The 13,913-nt window shown below is 40.7% G+C and overlaps 1 protein-coding gene across 24 annotated transcripts in view; it reads left to right on the top strand.

Moving 5' to 3' along the window:
- The first annotated feature begins 956 nt into the window (after positions 1–956).
- TEAD1 (TEA domain transcription factor 1) overlaps positions 957–13,913 on the top strand; it is a 176,268-nt gene continuing 163,311 nt past the window's right edge. For 5 of the 24 annotated variants that reach the window (XM_083725537.1, XM_083725529.1, XM_083725547.1 and 2 more), the window contains exon 1: positions 999–1,410. The gene's annotated coding sequence lies outside the window, so the exon portion shown is untranslated. Of the gene's footprint in view, positions 1,411–1,500; positions 1,635–1,691; positions 2,837–3,377; positions 3,526–13,913 lie in introns of those variants that run through there. The other 19 variants (XM_083725539.1, XM_083725532.1, XM_083725545.1 and 16 more) reach the window with 14 other exon arrangements.

Here is a 13,913-nt window from a genome sequence, read left to right as displayed (position 1 = left end):
TGGTCCTGGTTGAGGGCATAATCCTATAAATTTGGGATTAAGTCCCGCAGAACGCAGTGGAGCTTATTTATGAGTAGACATTTTTAGAATTGCACTATATGCTCTTTGTTCTACGCCCCCAAGAAAGTGCCCGTGGCAAACATTTCCCCCGTGTGTGGCACATTGTTAATGTCTCTCCTTTCCACGTGGAACTCAGACAGTTAATTGCAAGTGACTTACAACAGCTCCCTCGGGAGTGCATTTCCACAAGGGTGCGATGCTTTCGCAACGACAAGAAAGGCACGCGATATGCACTATCGCGAGCAGGGCGATGCAAAGCTCCAGAGTCGCCTGCGCTTTAGCCCTCTCGGACCACAAACGGCAGTTCTTTTCCAGGTTGCTGATTTTACGTGTAACTGAGCGTCTCTGAATCGTGATTTGTTTGTTTATCTTTGTGCATGCATTTCTAAATTTTGCAAAAAATAAAATAAATTTAAAAAGGACGACCTGACGCTCCTTCCTCCATTTCACGAGGAAAGCGCCAACTCCGGCTCTCCAAAAGCGCGCGCGACCCAGCCCTAGAAAGTTTGCATCAGCCTCGTCCGTCCCCAGGGCGCTGCAATCCTGTTGCCTGTATCCTCCGATGGGAGTCGCAGCTGGAACGATCCTCTTCCCTCTTCCCCCTCTCTCGGCGCGCCAAGCCAGCCACGCTCCGCCTTCCCGATTGTGCCTCGGCATGTGAGCAGAGGATCCCATTTCAGCGCCGCGCTCTTGCCCTCCGGCTGATGCTCAGGTGGCTCTCGGTGACCTCTTCCCCCCGCCCCTCCCCACGCGATCTGATCTCTCCCTCCCTCTCCCCCCAGAAACTCCTCCCCTCCCCTCTCCGGCTTCCTCCTCCCCGGACTTTCCAATGAGGTCACCAGCTGCTCGCTGGCTCCTCCCCTCCGCCTCCCCGGGCTGTCGCGGCCCGTGGCTCCGCCTCCGCTGTCGAGAGTCCGCTCCTCGCGTTCATTTCATTCCTCTTCTCATTCCGAACATTCTTAGCATCGCTCGCGCCGCACAAGCCCGTTTCGAAAGCCCAGCCCGCCCTGCCCGCCACCGGTCTGGGGGCAGTCACGAAGCACTGGCAAGGGCTTGCAATAATCCCGCAAGCCAACAAGCTTGTAGAGCCCAAACATACACACACTCACACACGCACACACACACATTAAGAGATTTCTCTCTCTTTTTCCAAATAACCACCACAACAATAATAATAGCAACAACAAGAAAAAAAAATAATTAAAAAAAATTACCTCCCCCCCAAAATTACCAAACAACACCAAGGCTTGGAAATTAAGCAAGCCAAGTCTCCAGGGGAAAGCTGGAAGAAGTTTGCAATTGAATTGCAAAAGGCTGGTGGTGTTTGCAAAGGTGGGGAGTGGAGTGGAGGTAAGTTTTGTGCGGGTCTGTGTCTGGCTGTTTGTTGGGGCGCGTGGGGGCTGGAGGGAGCTGGCTGCTTCCCTGCAGATTTCGCGTTGCTTTGTGTGGCAAGGAGAGGAGCGGGGGGGGGGCTTGTCCTCTGTTATTTACTTGGGAGAATCATGCCGATCTTCCCTCTTTCGTTCCTTCACGACCCCCTCCTCCTCCTCCTCCTCTCTTCTCAATCTCTGCAGGTGATCTGGGAAATGTGAGGGGGGGGCAAAATAAAACGAAATCCGGAAAGTCGCCTCGGGAGGTGGAGGGAGTTGTTTCTGAGTGGAGTTTTGGCTGCTTTGGGGGGTTTTCAGGCAGAGCTGCAACAGGCGGCCGTTCCTCTCTCCCTCTCTCGCTCTGCTCCTTCTTGCTGTTGCTGCTTTCATTTAGTTGCCTGAGTCACTGCTTTTGCAGCCTGGGGCGCGCGCGCGCGCTCGCGCCCTCAAACACACACACTCACTCTTTCGCGCGCGCACACACACAGACAAATCTTTGGCATTTTTCACATTTTTCGCCAAGAAGGAATAAGTTGGGAGCAGATCAGGCCTTGCAAAGTAAATTGATCCTATCCCTCGAGTTTCTCTCCCTAGTGCCGAGCTTTGGAAAAGTGGCTGGATCTGAGATTTGGCTGGCTTTTAAGAGCTTTGAGTTTTTGCTTTTTGCTTTTCTCTCTCCCGCCCCTTCTTCCCTTTTTAATTTCTTTTCCCTCTTAAAGATGAAAGAAGGAATGTTCTTTTTTGCTGCTGCTTTGCTTTCTCCAGAGCTGCTGCTGCTGCTGCTGCTGCTGCCACTGCTGGTTAATTGCACATTCAAGTGGAAAATTTTCCGGAGTCAGCAGAAACATTGTATCCAAAAAAGACAAAGTCGCAGTTCCAACAAAACGCGGATATTGTCCCTGGAAAACTTCCTTTCGGTAGGAACCCTAGGATTATTTATTTCCCCTTAACCTTTTAAAGGGATCTTGCACATCCCCTCTTTACACATTAATGGAGCTGCTTCCCAGAGGGCAGAAAGTAGTCTTTGTTCACAGAATTCACACTTTCAAAGAAAGGAAGTCCACTTAGTCTTGGTGGGAAATTAGTTTATCACAATCCAAAACAAAACACAAGAAGAGAGAGAGAGAGAGAGAGAGAGAGAGAGAGAGATACTGTGTTACTCCAACAGTAAAACTCAGATTCGAAGGGGTGTTGGGGTGGAAGGAAGCACACACAACCCTGGACTTGATTTAATGGATTTATTTAATGCTCATTGGTGTCACTGTATAAAAATATTTATGAAACAATGAAATACCAGCCACCTGTGTTTCTCAGGAGAGTCGTTAAACGATTAGAAGCAAGTATCTGTTTTTGATTTGGGGAAATGAAAAGTGACCTCAATAAATGTTTCAAAAGTTAGCGAGCAGGTATGTTCTTTATTTTCTCATTGTAAATGGCTGCTAGTGATGTAAAATATGGAAATCTTTTAAAGCATTTCCTAGATCACACTTCATTTGCACGGGGTGACTTAAAAATATTATACATGTAAATTCTGATTTAAGGTGGCCAATAAAAAAAAAGTAGCTCTGCTAAAACTCCTTATCAGGAGCACTTAGCATTTTATTCCCTTTGCTGATAAAAAAGGAAAGATAGCACCCTTAGCTGTAGTTTTCTGAGATACATACATATAAGTATCAAGCGTGGTTTTTTTAAAAAATTAATGACTGCATTTTCTGAATTTAATATAGATTTTATATTGATGTGTAAATCTTATGGCAGCTTGAATTTGCTTAAAGGGAAGGATAATTATGTACAATGCAATGGGAACACAAATAGTAACTGGAGACATGCTCTTATATCATGCAACTTTTTTGTTTTTTTAATAAATCCTAAATTTGGAATGGCTGCCCTTGGGTACATAGTGTTTTGCCATCTCTATAAATAGTTGGGAAATACCACTGCAAGGACATTAGACTGTATTGATGGTGCATGCTAAGGAGATTTCAGATAATTCAGAGGGCAATGTTACATTGCCTTATTCCAGAGGCTGCCTCTATATATGCATGCGCCACATATTTTTCAAATGGAATGTTGGGAATTCATAACACTTCAAAAGGTGAACAGAAAGCTCTTCAGGCCTATCTGAATTTTAGAGCTTATTCAAGGGTATTATCTTTTTTTATTTTAAGGAAATTCTTTTGGCAGTTAGACAAGCTTTCACAATTCTTTTTCTGTGCTGATTTGTTGACAATATAATTTATAGCTTGGAGGCACTAATTGCATTAAATATTTTAGATGCATCCAGGAAGATCAAATATCTGGTGTATTGATTAGCACCCTATTTTGACCATTGTAATGGCTTTTATGTTTTTCTTTATGCGGAATGACATTAAAGTATTAATGAGACAGTAGTGTACCTCATTGTTAAATTTGCCTAGTGTTCGCAAATAGTTTTAGATGCCTAATGCTGCTGAAAATATGAAAAGTATGTTTGATACATGTTTGATATGCCTTCGTTTTGTATGCAGTACCAAAACCTGGAATGCGTCCACTAAACTTATCACAAGGAGGAGACTCGAGTGAAATGTTGGTTTTATGTGGGCTTTTTAGTTGAATCGTATCTGCTTTTAGGGAAGTTTAGTAAACAGTGGAAAAGAACAGTCCTAGCACAAGCGAGATCTGGGTCCTTAGTGAATTCCAGCTGGAAGGGTTTTGGTGTTTGAAGAATGTATGTGTGACTGGAAAGCTACTTTAATACTTTGAAAGTCGATTTCTTTCTCTCTCTTGCTTGGATGATGATCTAGGTCTAGGAAGCAATCTAGGCTTTTTGTGGTGCTTTCCCTTGATAATGAAAGTTAAGCTCAGCTATTTTGAAGGCAGAAAGTCCCAAACTGTAGAAGATGTAATTCCAGAGATCAGCAACCCTACTTTAAAAATTCTCAGGCTTCAACACAGCAAAAGGGTACAATCGATATCCCAGTTATTCAAGAACAATGAAGTGTTAAATGTGACTGCTTAAGTGTATAGGAGGGCCAAAATGCAAAGACCTCTTATGAGATCCTTGAAGGATAAAAGTACCCTTTTTGTTCTGTAGCAAAATGTAGTTGTGAATCCATACCCTTTAGCAGTAAGATGGCTGTGTAGTCTGTACTTTCTGTGAAAAAACCTGATTTGGGGCTCATTTCCATAATTCAAAGCTTTGCTTGGATTGTGTGTGACAGTAAGGAATAATCTCTTAAACTGTGTATCCCCCCCCCAAAACACATACAAGATGCAGCATATGCACTCACACTTTAAACCAGTGGTCTTTCTAATATAATAATGCATTTTTTATTGCACTTGAAATAGTAGAACTTGCTGCCTAGTTTTCTAAAGCTACTTCATTAGTTCAGGATTTAAAGATTTGTTGCTCGTGTTAAAATGGTATGTGCATGCGTAGTCATGTGATCCAAAACTTTGCTGATTTAATACTTAATATGTTTATGTACATGAGATTGTTTTATACTGTGGTTTGTCAGAAAATAATATAACAGAAGAACGTAATTTACATCATTGTTTTAACTAAAATATTTCCCTAAATATGTAATTGAAGTGTAAGCAATGCTTATATATTATCACCTGGTTATGCAACTTGGAAAACATTACACTGTCCATAAAGTACTACAGGGCACAAATTTGAACAGAAATTATTTCCTACATTTTGTAGGTCCATTGATTTATAAAGAGATTTATGGCACTGTTACAGGAACAGCAAAGGGGGGGATGTTTCTTAAAGGGACACACAGCAGATAAAGTCTCTTGGGCTTTTATTGGCATGTGTGTGTTGTTACAGATACAGTACTCAGTTATGCATTGAAAGTGAATTATTGCTAATTACTATTTTGGAATGAAACCTTCTATGTGAGAGAGAATCTGAAAGTTTGGGTCTTGTATTGCTAGACTTGAAGACTCTTACTGGACTTGATACTTGGGAGTAGGTTGCATTCCAAACTCCACTTACTTGAGAGTAAGCCCCATCAAATTCAATAGGACCTAGTTGTGAGTAGACATAGCTAGCATTGTGTAGTAAATGAGGTAACTAGGGAAAGGCATTAGCAGTGCCTTGTATTTTGATTTCAGATTAAACTAACACTGTATACTGTGTAAATCACTAGCTGTGTTATGTTTAGAAATGTGACAATTGCACTACCTACAAAAGCATTAATGATTCTAGTCCTCACTGAATCCTCATCTTTAGATATCAAGATCTCAGTCCAGCTCTGGATCTGCGGGTCCTCCCATCCACGTAAAAAGTCTCACCTTGCCTGTTCACTGTGGTCCAGAGAGCATCACAACTCAAATGGAGTTATGTATTCAGATGTATATGTGCATTAAGGAAATGTGCTTCTGCATGTGGAATCTCTATTTGATAGTGGGCAAAATTATTAATAAATACTTTTAACAGCACCCTTTTTCATGAAGCTCCCTTGAGAGTCTTTCTTTTCTATTTTCTCCTGCCAATGCTTGGGGCAGACAAGGCGGAAGAGCAGTAAAATAACAACCAACTACTACTACTATTATTATTAGATTGTTGTATAACATGTTGTATGACGTATAGAGTGGCATCAGTTTCCAGAGTAGTCTCATTCTTGTGCTTTTATGATTGTGGAATTCATAATCTGGGATTATAATGAGTGCAACTTCCTGTGCTTTCGTGGCCCATACACACTCTGAGGCACTTGAGCTTCTCTAGCTGTGTATAATATCCCTACATGGATTGTGTAACATCCATAGCTTGTGATGCTGGACTGATGTAACCATTTGTGAAGCCTCATCCTGACACTGATTTGCAAATGCTGCAGGATTTAGGATAGGGCTACTAGAAACTCTTTTTTTATTTTTAAACTTATATCCCACCTACTTCGGGTGAACCCAAGGTCAGAAAGCAAACACAGTATTTAAAATATAAAACAAGCCAAACATTAAATCTCTCAATAAAATTTTATAGCGCTGTTTGGAGTCTGAAGACTTAAAAGAGAGGAATATCTGGCCGTAGTGGTGTCATTAAATCCTCTTAATTTTGGTGGGAGAATTTAAGATTTCAGTTCTATATATAAAATAGTAATCATAGGTGTTAGAACAGGTCTACTCTTGAAGGTTTACTGTCCCAAAGCTTAATGGCAAAAAAGGCTTTAGGATCACAGACATACCTTATGGTGCATTTTTTTGTTGTTGTACCTTTTTCTTTGGAAATTTTTGTATGCTGAGAGGATTTTTTTTTTTAAAGCACCCTCCATATTGTAAGAGGGTACTTCCCTACTTTATAGCTTGAGATGATTGAGCAGAAAGTTATTTGTTTATATAGTTTCATTAAATACGTGGTGTGTTACACGGTTTAGCACAAGTAAAAAAAAGCCAGACCTCTGCTCCCAGGCACTTACAATAGTGGGGGATACCACAGAGAGAAGGACAAAAATAACAACAAGGGATAAATATGGTCCACTGCAGCTATGTGTATTTTAGGTATTTTAAAAATCAACTGAAGAAGGGGCCTAAGTGGCAAGGAAAAAACTTTATGGAGAAGGTGGGTTTGAGGGGCAATTTCAAGCAGGGAGGGAAGAGAAGTGACTTGTGACAAACCAAATCTTCAGCATTCTCTTAAAGAGTGGCTGGGGAAACCCAGCCAGATGGGCGGGGTACAAATAATAAATTATTATTATTATTATTATTATTATTATTATTATTATTATTATTATTATTAAAATGATGGTAATATTTGCTTAAAGGCGGTCCAATGAATCAGTAACATCTGTTACTATTCTTTTAATTCCTTGCCTTTTTCTTCTTTGCTTCCTTTGACAATGTGAGTGTTGTTTCTACGCCCTGTTTTACTGATCCAAGTTGCCTCCATAGAGTTCTAGCTTTCCCCTGTCTTTAATTTATTCTAGCCATTGATACACAACTGCCTGATGTGTTTCCAAACTGATGCATAATTTTTGAGAGGAAAAAGCTGGTATCTCAAAAGTGCTATCGGGAGCAAAAGTTAAACATTGTTTTTATAGCAATTACAATGCCATTGCTTGGGAATCTAAAACGATAATGGATGCTATTACTTTTATTGGGACATAAACTGAAAACTGCTGCTAATTATGGGAAATGTTAATTATGTGAGAACATATTGAACTTATATTCTGTGCAGCAAGATTTTTTTCTTCCAAAGTATGCATCAATTGCACTGCCTTTTTAATGTACACAGTCTTCTAATTATCATAATTCAGTGCAGTACTGTTTTTTTGGAAGGAGTTCAAGGTGCATTCTCAACTTAACATGAAAGGAATCCTGAAAGATAACCCAAAAATGTTATATATATTCAGTTCTATAGGGAAATACATTTTCAGATTTTATGTTTTTGACTTTTCATATTGCTACAGAGAGATCTATTAATTTATCTGTATTTGACTGTGTTGGGGTGTACTTCCCTCTTTCACCCCCCCCCCCCCGCGGTACATTGCACTTAGTTTATTAGATTTCACTTTGGAAAAAATAACACAAAATCCAGATAATAACATTCAATTAAACACCATGGGCCACTATTCTGGATATTAATATGTGTTTTGTCCATGTTTGTGAGATGCTTTTAGGAAAAACATAAGAGGGAACAGAAATAATTGCAGCATGAAAAAGGATCTGTATGATTCTGCAATGTAAACCAGATGTGAATCTGTCAGTTTTATAAAAGCCCAACTGTAAATCATTCTTATCTATCACTATTCACACCTTGCCTTTATGGCATTAGACAGGGTTGTAAATTCCAATTCAGCCTAGTGTTCAAAAGTTCTTGCACAAGAGGATAATAACTTCCATTTTGTTTAAACTTAAACGAACTGTTCACAGGATTTGTCTGTATTGTACAGAATCAAAGCATTAAGTTGGTTAATGTATTGGATTTCATGCTTAAAAGTGAAAAGTCATTTAAAAAAAAAATCATGCATTTTCATTCTTCGCTACAGTGCACACTCACATTGCTGAAATGCAAAGAAACCCCCAGTGAAACAAAATGACTTCATTTGAACCAGCACTTAAGAGCAGAATTCACTTCCACAGTGCTGAAATAAAAGAAGCCAAGTGTTTTAAATAGCCACTCCCCTAGGCCAGAGTGTTTTGAGAGAAGCTCATTGTCTAGCTTTGAGCTCTAGCAGTTTGTCTGCCTCTGTTAACTCTCCTAAACCAGACAGCTCGATTTCTAAAGTTGACATCTGGTTTACTCTTTGTTCACCTGTTTTTTTTATTATTAATGCAAATAGACATGCACGCCATTGCCCCAGAGCTCTTGGGGGGAGGGAATGCTGTTGACAGTTTGTCAAATAGTGCTTCCAGTAGAAGTCTGCAGTAGCCTATTGTTATGCTAGCAACAGGCAACAGAAGTTGTGGCACCATATGGCTAGTATATGCTTCAGATAAGCTATCTGCTAGTTTAGCTTATCAAGAGCATTTTGATATGCTTCGTGTTTGAATCACCAGCAGCTACAGGCTCCACTCATTCAGGTGTCCAATATTCCTTTAGCCAGTTATCCTTTCAGTGGAATCTCTCTCCCCCAACCCCCTTTTTTGTTTTTTTGGTCCATCCCTGCATGTGAACAGTGATGCTGCATATTACAAATATCTTGCAGCATAACTGTTTGCAAACTTTCTAGCCCTTTCGTTTTTATCGCAGATTCTCGCTGGTCTCTCCCGTCTACAGGCAAGTGGTCATGAAAATAAGAAATAGAAAATGTGGATTAGTTGTAAAGCACAAAGAACACAGGGCATGGTCCAAAGCATTCTGGAATTCTTTCTGAATTTTTTGCAGTCCTTGAATTCTTTTGACTCTCATGACAGTGATGTGGTTTGCCTCAAGCCTTCATCCTTCTGGTGTTAGTGAGTGGATCGTATTCTTCAAGAACAATTCTGAAGTAAACATTTTGAAGGGTGCGTCAATGTATCAAAGAGCAGGGTTTCGCACCAATGGTCCATCAGCTTCATTAAGGCAGCCTGCGAAATGTCTGTGGATTTGTAGCTGAAGTTGGGTGATGAATGGCAACATTCATATTGATTTTTAATTGTATATTCATTGATTCTTTTATTTCTTTTATTGTATTGCAATTTGAATTATATGGGATACAATAAAATAACAAGATGTAAGAAATAAAAGAACCAATAAAATACAATTAAATGTCATGCAGCCTCTAGCATAGCATATTCCACTTCCTGCAACAGGTAGGAAAGTCATAAGTGGTCAGCCAAGACTGTTAGCAGTTTTCAGGTGGTTCATGGAAAAAGAAACAGTTTGGGTACCACTATTCTAGAGTGTAGCTTAGGTGCTAAACTGTTGTATGGCTACCTACCAAACTTGGGAGTCGGATTTAAAACCTGTGATGCTTTCCCTATGTCCAGCTTCATAATTTCTAAATGTTTGGTCATGATTTGCATTTGTAGTTTACTTTTTCATCTGTGGAAAGCATAATTTTTAAAAGCCCCTTTCACCTGAATGTATGAAGATGCTGAGAGAGGTTTGCATCTGAGACATATTGTGGCATCAGCTTCAGTGGTTTGCTTAGAGGCGGCCAGGCGGGGAGCGTCTTTTCAGTGGCACTGTCTCCCCTCAGAACTGAGGCAGCTTCCTGCATTTATGTATGCTGAAAATACATGGCTCTGAGGCCATCCCTCCAGATGTCAAGGAAACAAACAACTATCTGATTTTTAGAAGACATCAGAAGGCAGCCCAGTTTAGGGAAGTTTTTAAGAATTGTTGTTTTTATTATGTTTTTAGATATCTTGTAAGCCGCCCAGAGTGGCTGGGGAAACCCAGCCAGATGGGCAGGATCATCATCATCATCATCATCATCATCATTTCTGGCCTTTATTTCCAGTTGGTTTCTTTTAACTATCTGCCGTTGACCCTAGTAGCTATTATTTTATTCTGAATTGGTTATGTTGTTGTGCTTCTGTTTTTTGTAGAGCACCTTGTTGTGTATGAAAGGTGGTATAGAAATATCTCAGTAAATAAAATATCTATTTAGGGCTGGCAAAGGAAGTTGCCCACTCCATAAGTCTGCAGCCTAAACAAACAGGCTAAATCAAATCAATGGGATGAATGGGATCTTCAAAAAATTCTGGAAAAAGAAAATTAGCGTCATCTTATTTATTGATTCAGGGTTCAAATATGATTAATGCACTGTAATAAAATCTAATACATCTTATCCTTAATTTTACCTTAATGTTATTTGATTTGGGTCTTTCAAAGAATACAGTAAATTCTCAGCAGACCCAGAATGTGGTAGAAGCCCCACCATTGCCTATTCTGTATTGTGTAGCAGAAAGTATCAGTTGTAATAATCTTTCATTCACATTCATTAAATGGCCTTGGGATAGAATCCTTCTATGTTGCCCTCTGACCTTGCGAAACATTCATTGCCTCAGGGGGCCTTTCCCTTGGCCCCTTCATCCCAACACCATTCTTGTTTAAAGTTATATACCCTCTTCTGTTTTCTTTGCTTAGCTTGTCTTATTCTACATGCTTAAGGGCATTTCTCTAAGCAGTACCCTTGTTTAGTGCCACCATATTCTTTCTTTTCAAACCACCTTAACCACTGTTTTCAAGTCCCAACATTTCTTCAGTATGCTTCGCAGTGTTGATGATGACCAGGGCAGATTGGCAGTATTTTTGTTTAAGGATATGCACTAGGTCTCTGCCAGCCTAGGTCTCATTTTCTGAATAGTTTTAGCATATCTTGTGTATTCAATGAATTGGAGGAAACTGGGTCACCTGCAGGCATGGTGTATGCATCTGGCCATGGAAGAGTCTTATCTTCCGGAAAAAGCAACAAGCATTTTAAAACTAATTTTGGACTGTTATTTTAACTGAGAATAATCTGGGACTGGCAATGTTAGAAAGCATTTTAGAATGTTGGTGAGAAATATATTTTGTTTGGTCGTGATCGCTTTTAGGAATGCTCTTTGCTTTTGTTTTTCCATCCTGAAAGTAGGTGGAAGGATAATTTCTATGTGCCACTTGTATATTAACATCTCTTACTTTGCTGTTTTTGATCAGGTGGAGCTAAGGGGTTTCAGCATGGATTAGATGGTGGTTATCAGGAGGAAGAGTTTGGATTTAGGCACTAGGGATGTTTTGGGACAAGGGACAAGGGATACAGAAGGGATAGGCTCCTCTTGAACAAGAAATGGAAACATGCTGCTGGTAAAGGTAAAGGTAAAGGTAAAGGTACATGCTGCTGGTACTTACTGTCAAAAAGGTGACAGAATACTTCAACTGGGAACACTAGCTGAAGGTGTGTGTTGTGTGTGTGCATGCACACACATGTGTGAGAGAGATGCAGATGTATAATGTGTAATGTGGAGAAAGTGGCTAGAGACTGTTTTCATTTTCTCATACTGGAACCTAAAGAGTCATCTAGTGATGCCGAAGGGTGAGAGATTGAGGATAGACAAAACAGAACTTCATTGAACTCAAATTTGCTCTACATTGCTTCTTGATGTACCAACCAGGCCACCAACCAGGATGACTTTAAAAAGGGGATTAGACAGATCCATAGAGGATAAGGATCCCAATGGCTACAATCATCCGTTGATGATTGTATAGTACCTCCATGTCCCGAGTCAACATTCTCAAAGATAAGTCACCTGAAAGCAACAGAGGAAGATGGTTTTTAGCCCTGTGTCCTGATTTTAAGCTTCTGATGATCATCTGCCCATCCTGGGAAACAGCATGCAAAATAACCTAAGCATTTGGTCTCATAAAGCAGGACACTTCTTATAGTGCTAAACATACTTGGATTATTTTCAGTAACTTTGCTCCTCCTTCAGCTACTGATCCTTTTCATACTTTCAGAATATACGGAAACAGTCCAGCCCTAGTCTCTTTGATTTCAGCGAGCCTTCCTTCCTAGCCTGTGTGTGGCATATAGGCTTCCCAGTCTTCTGCATAGCAAAAACATAACCAATACTATCTAGCACTGAAAAGACCTTACCTGGGGATAGAGGTGTGCCTGGTCATAAAGATTGGGAGTGTCACAGTTGCTTCATGCTGGGAAGAGTGCAGGTTGTCCAGTTGAGAGATTGTGGCAGACAAAGAACGGAATTGAGGTTTTGTATAGCCTGGGGGAAATGCAACGCTGGATCTCGCAGACCTTGGCTTCCCAATTAAGAGGTAGCCTGCAGTTGCCATTCCTTCTCCAGAGCAATTTTTCACTTCCTTGTCAGCCTTGACCCTGCAGAATATGTGATGCTTGTGAGCCACACCTCCAAATACTGGTGTGCCCAACCCCACCAGCCGCATTTTCAGCAGAAGTATGTAGGGGCTTTACACACGCACATCTGTATGTGTGTAGAAGACCGAACATGCTTCTGCTGAACATATGGCAATTAAATGTTGAGCATTGGGTGTTCAGGGGAAGTGGAACATGGGATCCATCCAGTGGTAGCCTCTCACGTTAATGGAGCTCATGAAAGTGCTATTTTAGACAGCCCCATTTGCATCAGGGTCTCCAGGTTTTGGAAGATCCTTGGGCAAGACAACCTCCACAGGCTCCTTTCCCTCAAAGAGTCGATCTGCTCCTTGCATAAGGGTCCAGAGGGCTCTTGTCAGTTTGCCCCAGTGAGATGTGGGTCTTTGGCAGATGCCTGGCAATATTGTATTATCAGCCACATTTCTTGCTAACTGGGGCTTCTATCTTCTGAATTTGAAACTTTAAATTTGAAGTAGGTCTGAAGCCCTGGTTCAGAGGTAATCAGTTAGCATGACCATAGTTAACATCAGTGCAGGGGTAGCTAAATCATCATTATGGTCAAAAAGAAATGAGGATAGTAATGTCTACCGTGGAAGAGAATGAAGGAGTACATATTCTGGGGGAAGCCTATCAATTTTTGAACAAGGTTTGTAGGAAAGCAGCATTCCATCTTGCCCTTGGGCTGGCAAATCCCAGCAGCCATGCAGAGGGTCTAACTCAAACTGCCCTCCTACTGAAAGGAACTGACTACCACAATATCTACCACTGTTTGGCACATGTTTTAGAACTGTATGTATGGAAAACCTTCCATAAAGTACAAGCATTTCCCATTCTAAATGAGGCCCTAATAGCCTGCAAAGTATTATCATGATATGTGATAGGACTGGAATATTAAGTAATACTCTGGCCTGTGAGATATTTGGAGCAGACCAAAAGAAAAAGGGGGAAAAAACCTTTGAAAAAGGTATCAGCCTGCTTTTAATGGTTCTTCTGTACTGAGGCAAAGTACAGTATTGTAGGCTATTTATTTCTAGGCATGAAGTGCAGGGTGAAGAGCCTTCAATTCAGCTAGCTAGGCCTGTGTGCCCTGAGGTAAACTCTATTTCACAAAGGGAATTTTGATTATGGTCTGCTGCTCTGTAGCACAGTGGAGGCTTCAAGAGGCAAGTGGTAAATGCTACCAAAGAAAAAGCTGGATTGGAGCCACTGACGTCATCTAAGTAAATCTGCTGTAGGACTA

Source organism: Podarcis gaigeae (genome assembly GCF_964106915.1).
Source record: "Podarcis gaigeae genome assembly, chromosome: 1".
In the NCBI taxonomy this organism is placed as follows: Eukaryota; Metazoa; Chordata; class Lepidosauria; order Squamata; family Lacertidae; genus Podarcis; species Podarcis gaigeae.
This window is presented reverse-complemented; position numbering and strand designations above follow the sequence as displayed.